This window comes from Arachis duranensis, chromosome 2 (assembly GCF_000817695.3).
Source record: "Arachis duranensis cultivar V14167 chromosome 2, aradu.V14167.gnm2.J7QH, whole genome shotgun sequence".
Lineage (NCBI taxonomy): Eukaryota > Viridiplantae > Streptophyta > Magnoliopsida > Fabales > Fabaceae > Arachis > Arachis duranensis.
In genome coordinates this window covers 68,245,436-68,254,023 of record NC_029773.3, presented here as the reverse complement: position 1 = coordinate 68,254,023, position 8,588 = coordinate 68,245,436, and the positions used below count along the sequence as shown (strand labels likewise).

The following is an 8,588-nucleotide window of genomic DNA, read 5'->3' as shown; positions in this document are numbered from 1 at the left end:
AAAGAGTAGATGGATGTGATTGGTGAAGGGGTAATGGGGAAGAGAGATTGAGGTGATTGGTGAGGGGTATAGTGTTATTGGATTATGTGAAGAAGAGAGAAGTGGGGTAATTGGGGATCCTGTGGGGTCCACAGATCCTGAGGTGATCCTGTGGGATCCATAGATCTTGAGGTGTCAAGAATTTCTCATGCCTGCACCTTTTAGGCATGTAAAACGCCCTCTGTGTGTAATCCTGGCGTTTAATGCCAGACTGATGCTTGTTTCTGGCGTTAAATGCTCAAAAATAGCTTGTTTCTGGCGTTTAACGCCAGCCTGATGCTTGTTTCTGGCGTTAAACACCAGCTTGGTGCTTGTTTCTGGCGTTAAACGCCAGACAGATGCTTGTTTCTGGCGTTTAAATGCCAGACAGCTCTTCCTCCAGGGTGTCCTTTTTCTTCTGCTATTTTTTATTCTGTTTTTAATTTTTGCAATTGTTTTGTGACTCCACATGATCATAAACCTAATAAAACATAAAAGAACAATAGAAATGTAGATAAATAAAAATTTGGGTTATCTCCCAATAAGCGCTTCTTTAATGTTAATAGCTTGACAGTGAGCTCTCATGGAGCTTCACAGATGTTCAGAGCATGATGAGGGCCTCCCAACACCAAACTTAGAGTTTGAATGTGGGGGCTTCTCAACACCAAACTTAGAGTTTGGTTGTGGCCTCCCAACACCAAACTTAAAGTTTGATTGTGGGGGCTTTGTTTGACTCTGTATTGAGAGAAGCTTTTCATGCTTCCTCTCCATGGTTGTAGAAAAAGATCCTTGAGCTTTAAACACAAGGTAGTCCCCATTCAATTGAAAGACTATCTCTCCTCTGTCAACATCAATCACAGCTCCTGCTGTGGCTAGGAAGGGTCTTCCAAGGATGATGCATTCATCCTCATCCTTCCCAGTGTCTAAGATTATGAAATTAGTAGGGATGTAAAGGCCTTTAACCTTCAGTAACACGTCCTCTACCAATCCATAAGCTTGTTTTATTGACTTATCTGCCATCTCTAATGACATTCTTGCAGCTTGCACCTCAAAGATCCTCAGTTTCTCCATTACAGAGAGTGGCATAAAATTTATACCTGACCCCAGGTCACATAGAGTCTTCTCAAAGGTCATGGTGCCTATGGTACAGGGTATTAAGAATTTACCAGGATCTTGTTTCTTTTGAGGTAAAGTTTGCTAAACCCATGTATTTAGTTCACTAATGAGCAAGGAAGGTTCATCTTCCCAAGTCTTATTACCAAACAACTTGGCATTCAGCTTCATGATGGCTCCTAGATATTGAGCAACTTGTTCTTCAGTTACATCTTCATCCTCTTCAGAGGAAGAATAGTTTTCAGAGCTCATGAATGGCAGAAGGAAGTTTAATAGAATCTCTATGGTCTTTATATGAGCCTCATATTCCTTTAGGTCCTCAATAGGGAACTCCTTTCTATTTGAGGGACGTCCCATGAGGTCTTCCTCATTGGGATTCACATCCTCCCCTTCCTCTTTGGATTTGGCCATTTTGATAGTATCAATGGCCTTGCACTCTCTTTTTAGATTCTCTTCTGTATTGCTTGGGAGAGCACTAGGAGGAGTTTCAGTGATTTTCTTACTCAGCTGACCCACTTGTGCCTCCAAGTTTCTAATGGAGGACCTTGTTTCACTCATGAAACTTAAAGTGGCCCTAGATAGATCAGAGACTATGTTTGCTAATCTAGAGGGGCTCTGCTCAGGATTCTCTGTTTGTTGCTGAGAAGATGATGGAAAAGGCTTGCTATTGCTAAACCTGTTTCTTCTACCATTATTAAAGCCTTGTTGAGGCTTTTGTTGATCCTTCCATGAGAAATTTGGATGATTTCTCCATGAGGGATTATAGGTGTATCCATAGGCTTCACCCATGTAATTCACCTCTGCCATTGTAGGGTTCTCAGGATCATAAGCTTCTTCTTCAGAAGATGCTTCTTTAGTACTGTTGGATGCATTTTGCAATCCATTCAGACTCTGAGAAATCATGTTAACTTGCTGAGTCAAAATTTTATTCTGAGTCAATATGGCATTCAGAGCATCAATTTCAAGAACTTCCTTCCTCTGAGGCGTCCCATTACTCACAGGATTCCTCTTAGAGGTGTACATGAATTGGTTATTTGCAACCATGTCAATGAGTTCTTGAGCTTCTGCAGGCGTTTTCTTTAGGTGAATGGATTCACCTGCAGAATGGTCCAGTGACATCTTAGAGAACTTAGATAGACCATCATAGAATATATCCAAAATGGTCCACTCTGAAAGCATGTCAGAAGGACACTTTTTGGTCAATTGCTTGTATCTTTCCCAAGCTTCATAGAGGGATTCACCATTTTTTTGCTTGAAGGTATGAACATCCACTCTAAGCTTGCTCAATTTTTGAGGAGGAAAGAACTTGGCTAAGAAGGTCGTGACCAGCTTATTCCAAGAGTCCAGGCTATCTTTAGGTTGTGAGTCCAACCATGTTCTAGCTCTGTCTCTTACAGCAAAAGGGAAAAGCATGAGCCTGTAGACTTCAGGATCTACTCCATTAGTCTTAACAGTATCACAGATCTGCAAGAACTCAGTTAAAAACTGATAGGAATCTTTTGATGGAAGTCTATGAAACTTACAGTTCTGTTGCATTAAAGCAACTAGTTGAGGCTTCAGCTCAAAATTGTTTGCTCCAATGGCAGGGATTGAGATGCTTCTTCCATAAAAGTTGGAAGTAGGTGTAGTATAATCACCAAGCATCCTTCTTGTATTATTATTTGGTTCGGCCATGTCTCCTTCTTTTTCGAGATTCTCTGTAAGGTATTCTCTGGATTGTGGTGCTTTAGCTTCTCTTAGCTTCTTCTTCAGAGTCCTTTCAGGTTCAGGATCTGCTTCAACAAGAATGTCCTTGTCCTTGCTCCTGCTCATATGAAAAAGAAGAGAACAGAAAAGGAAGAGGAATTCTCTATGTCATAGTATAGAGATTCCTTTATGTGAGAAGAAGAAAAAAAGAATAGAAGAAGGAGGAGAAAAATTCGGACACAGAGGAGAAGAGAGGGTTTGAATTTTTAGATGAAGAGAAGAGTTAGAAAATGAATAAATAAATAGAAGGAGGTGAGATAGAGGAGTTTTCGAAAATTATTTTTGAAAAAATGGTTAGTGATTTTCAAAAATTAAGAGAAGAAATAAAATAAAAAAAATTGAAACAATTAGTGAATTAAAATGAATTTTGAAAAAGAGGGAGGTGATTTTCGAAAATTAGAAAGAGAAAAGTGGTTAGGTGATTTTGAAAAAGATAAGAAATAAACAAAAAATTAATTAGTTAGTTGAAAAAGATTTGAAAATCAAAAAGATAGGATAAGGAGTTAGAAAAGATTTTTGAAATTGATTTTGAAAAAGATATGATTTAAAAGATATGATTGAAAATATATTTTGAAAAAGATTTGAAAAGGAAATTAAAAATATTTGATTTTTAAAATTAAAATTGATTACTTGACTAACAAGAAACTAAAAGATATGATCCTAAAATTTAAAGATTGAACCTTTCTTAACAAGAAAGTAACAAACTTCAAATTTTTGAATCAATCACATTAATTGTTAGTAAAGTTTTCGAAAATCATGAAATAAAGATAAGAAAAAGATTTTGAAAATCAATTTTAAAAAAATTTTCGAAAATAACAAAAGGAAAAAGAAAATATTTGATTTTGAAAAAGATTTTGAAAAGATAAGATTTTTAAAATTGAAATCTTGACTTGACTAACAAGAAACAACTTATTTTAAAAATTTTTGACTAAGTCAACCTAAAGATTTCGAATTTTTGAGTAAAATAAGGAAAAGATATTTTTTGATTTTTGAATTTTTAATGATGAGAGGGAAAAACACAAATATGACCCAAAACATGAAATTTTGGATCAAAACCAATGATGCATGCAAGAACACTATGAATGTCAAGATGAACACCAAGAACACTTTGAAGATCAAGATGAACATCAAGACTTATTTTGGAAGAATTTTCAAGAAAAGAAAAAAATATACAAGACACCAAACTTCAAATTTTTGAATCAATCACATTAATTGTTAGTAAAGTTTTCGAAAATCATGAAATAAAGATAAGAAAAAGATTTTGAAAATCAATTTTAAAAAAATTTTCAAAAATAACAAAAGGAAAAAGAAAATATTTGATTTTGAAAAAGATTTTGAAAAAATAAGATTTTTAAAATTGAAATCTTGACTTGACTAACAAGAAACAACTTATTTTAAAAATTTTTGACTAAGTCAACTTAAAGATTTCGAATTTTTGAGTAAAAGAAGGAAAAGATATTTTTTGATTTTTGAATTTTTAATGATGAGAGAAAAAAACACAAATATGACCCAAAACATGAAATTTTGGATCAAAACCAATTATGCATGCAAGAACACTATGAATGTCAAGATGAACACCAAGAACACTTTGAAGATCAAGATGAACATCAAGACTTATTTTGGAAGAATTTTCAAGAAAAGAAAAAAATATACAAGACACCAAACTTAGAAATTTTTCATGTTTAGACACTATGAATTCAAAAATGCATATGAAAAATAACAAAAGACACAAAACAAGAAAATATGAAGATCAAACAAGAAGACTTACCAAGAACAACTTGAAGATCATGAAGAACACCATGCATGAGTTTTCTTTTCGAAACATGCACAAATTTTAAAAACATGCAATTGACACCAAACTTAAAAATTGACACTAGACTCAAACAAGAAACACAAAAATATTTTTGGTTTTTATGATTTTATTAATTTTTTTGGGTTTTTCGAAAATTTCTTTTTGGAAAAAACGAAAATAAAATAAAAATTTTTGAAAGATTTTTGAAAACTTTTTGAAAAGAAAATTACTTAATCTGAGCAACAAGATGAACCGTCAGTTGTCCAAACTCAAACAATCCCCGGCAACGGTGCCAAAAACTTGGTGCACGAAATTGTGATCTCAAAGGCGCCAACAACTTGGTATGCACAATTGTAATATCACTCTTTTTCACAACTTCGCCACGGAGATTGTCGGTATGAAGCAAGCTATGGTCATCTTGTAAATCTCAGTCAAGCGGATTCTAATGGTTATAATGGTTTTCGAATATAAAGATAAATAAAGCATAAAATAGAGATAGAGATACTTATGTAATTCATTGGTGGGAATTCCAGATAAGCACATGAGGATACTGTGTTCCTTCTGAATCTCTACTTTCCTACTGTTTTCATCCAATCATTCTTACCCCTTTCTATGGCAAGCTGTATGTAGGGCGTCACCGTTGTCAATGGCTACTTCCCATCCTCTCAGTGAAAATGGTCCAAATGCGTTGTCACAGCACGGCTAATCATCTGTCGGTTCTCGATCATGTCGGAATAGGATCCATTGATCCTTTTGTGTCTGTCACTATGCCCAACACTCGCGAGTTTGAAGCTCGTCACAGTCATCCCATCCCAGATCCTACTCGGAATACCACAGACAAGGTTTAGACTTTTCGGATCTCAAGAATACTGCCAATGGATTCTAGCTTATACCACGAAGACTCTGATCTCACGGAATGGGAGGCTCGGTTGTCAGGCGAGGCAACCATGCGTCGTGGGTCAGGAATCTAAGAGATACACACTCTAGCTTTCACAGGTAAAACGGAAGTGTTTGTCAGGCACACGTTCATAAGTGAGACCTTAATCTATGGTGTGTAGAAACTCCACCGTTGAAAATATATAAGTGAAAATAAGGTAGGCATGGCCGTGAAGCCAGCCCCCAATGTCTAAGGACTAACAATAATCAAAGATGTTCCAAAAGCTCGTCCAAAGATTCATTAAAATACAATAGTAAAAAGTCTTATTTATACTAGACTAGTTACTAGGGTTTACAGAAATAAGTCTTAGTGCAGAAATCCACTTCCGGGGCCCACTTTGGTGTGTGCTTGGGCTGAGCTTGAGCTTTACACGTGTAGAGGCTTCTCTTGGGGTTAAACACCAAGTTGTAACATGTTTTTGGTGTTTAACTCTGGTTTGTGACGTGTTTCTGGCGTTTTACTCCAGAATGCAGCATGGAACTGGTGTTGAACGCCAGTTTGCGTCATCTAAAATCAAATAAAGTATGGACTATTATATATTGCTGGAAATCCATGGATGTCGACTTTCCAACGCAATTAAGAGTGCACCATTTGGAGTTCTGTATCTCTAGAAAATCTATTTTGAGTGTAGGGAGGTCAGAATCCAACAGCATCTGTAGTCCTTTTTCAGCCTCCTATCAGATTTTTGCTCAGGTCCCTCAATTTCAGCCAGAAAATACCTGAAATCACAAAAAAACACACAAACTCATAGTAAAGTCCAAAAATGTGAATTTTGCATAAAAACTACTAAAAACATCCTAAAAGTAGCTAGATCCTACTAAAAACTATCTAGAAAGAATGCCAAAAAGCGTATAAATTATCCGCTCATCATGGCACGCCAATTTCACAACACAAGGGGCGTGGCACACCAAGAGTGGGCGTGGCACACCGGGGTACTTGACAGACTGACCTCTTCACCTTCAAATGGGCATAACTTGAGCTATAGAGGTCCAAATGAGTTGATTCCAGTGGCCTTAGAAAGATGACATCCAGGACTTTCTAGCAATATATAGTACTTCATAGTAAACATTCAATTTAAGGCTCAAACAACTTTATATTTTTAACATTGCAAAGTGGGTCACAATCCAAAGAGCAAATTCTATTGGGCGTGGCACTTGAACCCACACGCCAACTTTTTCCTGCAGCCCCAACCTTCAACCAAGCGCATTCCAACTCTCATTCAAGCCACAATTGTCAACCAATCAAGGCCACAAGAAGTATCTAGAATAGTTTATTTCATTTCATTGTAATTTGCTTTCAATTTCACTTAAGTTTGTAATCTAGGAGAGCCTATACAAAGGCCTTAGTTTTCATAGAATGGGGGATCATAATTCTGCTAGAGAGGGGTCTTTAGACTCCCTCTTCTCACCCACAATTCTCTCCTCCTCCACTTTCTTACTTGTAAATATTTTAGTTATGAATCACTAACTCTTTCCATTGGGAAAGAGAGCTATATTATTTTTCAATGGGTTAGATTATTTTTATTCTTCTTCATCTCTTCATCTCTCTTTGATTTACTTGAAGGATTTTTGTTCTTCATGTTAGCATTCAATTATCTTGGAAAAGAGATTGAATGTATTTGGGTTTTATGTGAACCTTGGAAGAGGAATCATAAAACCATTCTTGAAAATCCTTCTCACACTTGAGTAGATTTGGGTTTTGGGTTGGATATTGTGACATTTAATCTACCGACTACTTATATCTATGAGGATATGTGGTATAATCAGGGACAAAGCTTCATCTCCTCTCATGAGCAACTAGACCAAGGAATTGGCTTTTGATCAAGATTGGGGAGATTGAGTTACCAAGGAATTGGGACACAATCACTCATGATTACCAAGAGGTCAATGAGTTTTATCATTGAAGATGAGATGAAATCAATTAATCCGGAGAATGCAATATCTCTTGATCCTAATGCTTATTTTATCCTTCTTTCTTTTATCTATTTTATGGTTATTTACATTTTCTGCACTTTACATTTTCAGCACTTTACTTTCTTGTACTTTACTTTCTTGCACTTTATAGCTTTCATTTACTTTCATGTAATTTACATTTTCTTGTTACTTATCATCCAATTATGCTTGTCTAACTAGGCTAATTAATCAACTATTGCTTGCTTAATCCGTTAATCTATGTGGGATTCGACTCCACTCCTAGTGGGTTATTACTTGACGATATTTGGTGCGCTTGCCAAAGAACGGATTCATTTTATATGGGGATTGAATTCCAAATCTCATCACTTCTCTTCCAGTTCCTTAACCTTCACCTCAGCAGAGGCGACATGCCCTCGTGCAGTGTTCACTTCCCGAGAAAGAGAGAGATCACATTCCACCAACCTATTAATCTCCGCAGCATCTTCCTTCGCCTTTTTCTCCTTCTTGTCAAGCTGGGTCTTCAGGGAATCCTCTTAGGTCTTTAAATTGGTAATATCCTTCTGGGAAGTTCGAAGTTTTTCCTCCAAAACTTGATAGTGGGCCAAGACAGGCTCCACTTTCCTAGCGATAGTTGCGGCCCGGAGGAGACTACGGTAAGTCCACCTCACCTGGACGGCAAGGTCTTCTTCCCGAAAAAACTCATCTTTGCCTGGAAAAAGTTGGGAATTAATGAATTGCCTGGTATCAAAGTTCTTCTCCATAACCGTCAGAGTCTTGCCAGAGGGTGCCTTTTACTTTTTGGGGTTAGTCACAATGATCAGGTCACCGTCATTTGCGAGATCCACCTCCTGTTCCTGAATCGGTTCATCAGCAGTGTGGTTCACCGGGGGGGTTCTCAGGCTGTGCATCACTAGAGGGCTGGGACTCCCCCTAGTCCCCGCGGTAGCTTGGCCACTTCCCTCACCGAGGAGTCTTCATTGCTATCAACCGCAGGAAGGAAGTGAAACATCAGCTCGGCCATTGTAGTCTTCCTAATAGCCATGGAAACTACAAAGAATAAACACGTGAT

General features: G+C 37.1%; 1 non-coding gene across 1 annotated transcript; it reads left to right on the top strand.

Annotated features, from left to right (window-relative positions):
• The first annotated feature begins 2,304 nt into the window (after positions 1-2,304).
• On the top strand, positions 2,305-2,412 carry LOC127745067 (small nucleolar RNA R71). The gene has a single exon (XR_008006257.1). It is a non-coding gene; the product is annotated as a small nucleolar RNA R71 (small nucleolar RNA).
• Positions 2,413-8,588: the final 6,176 nt, after the last annotated feature.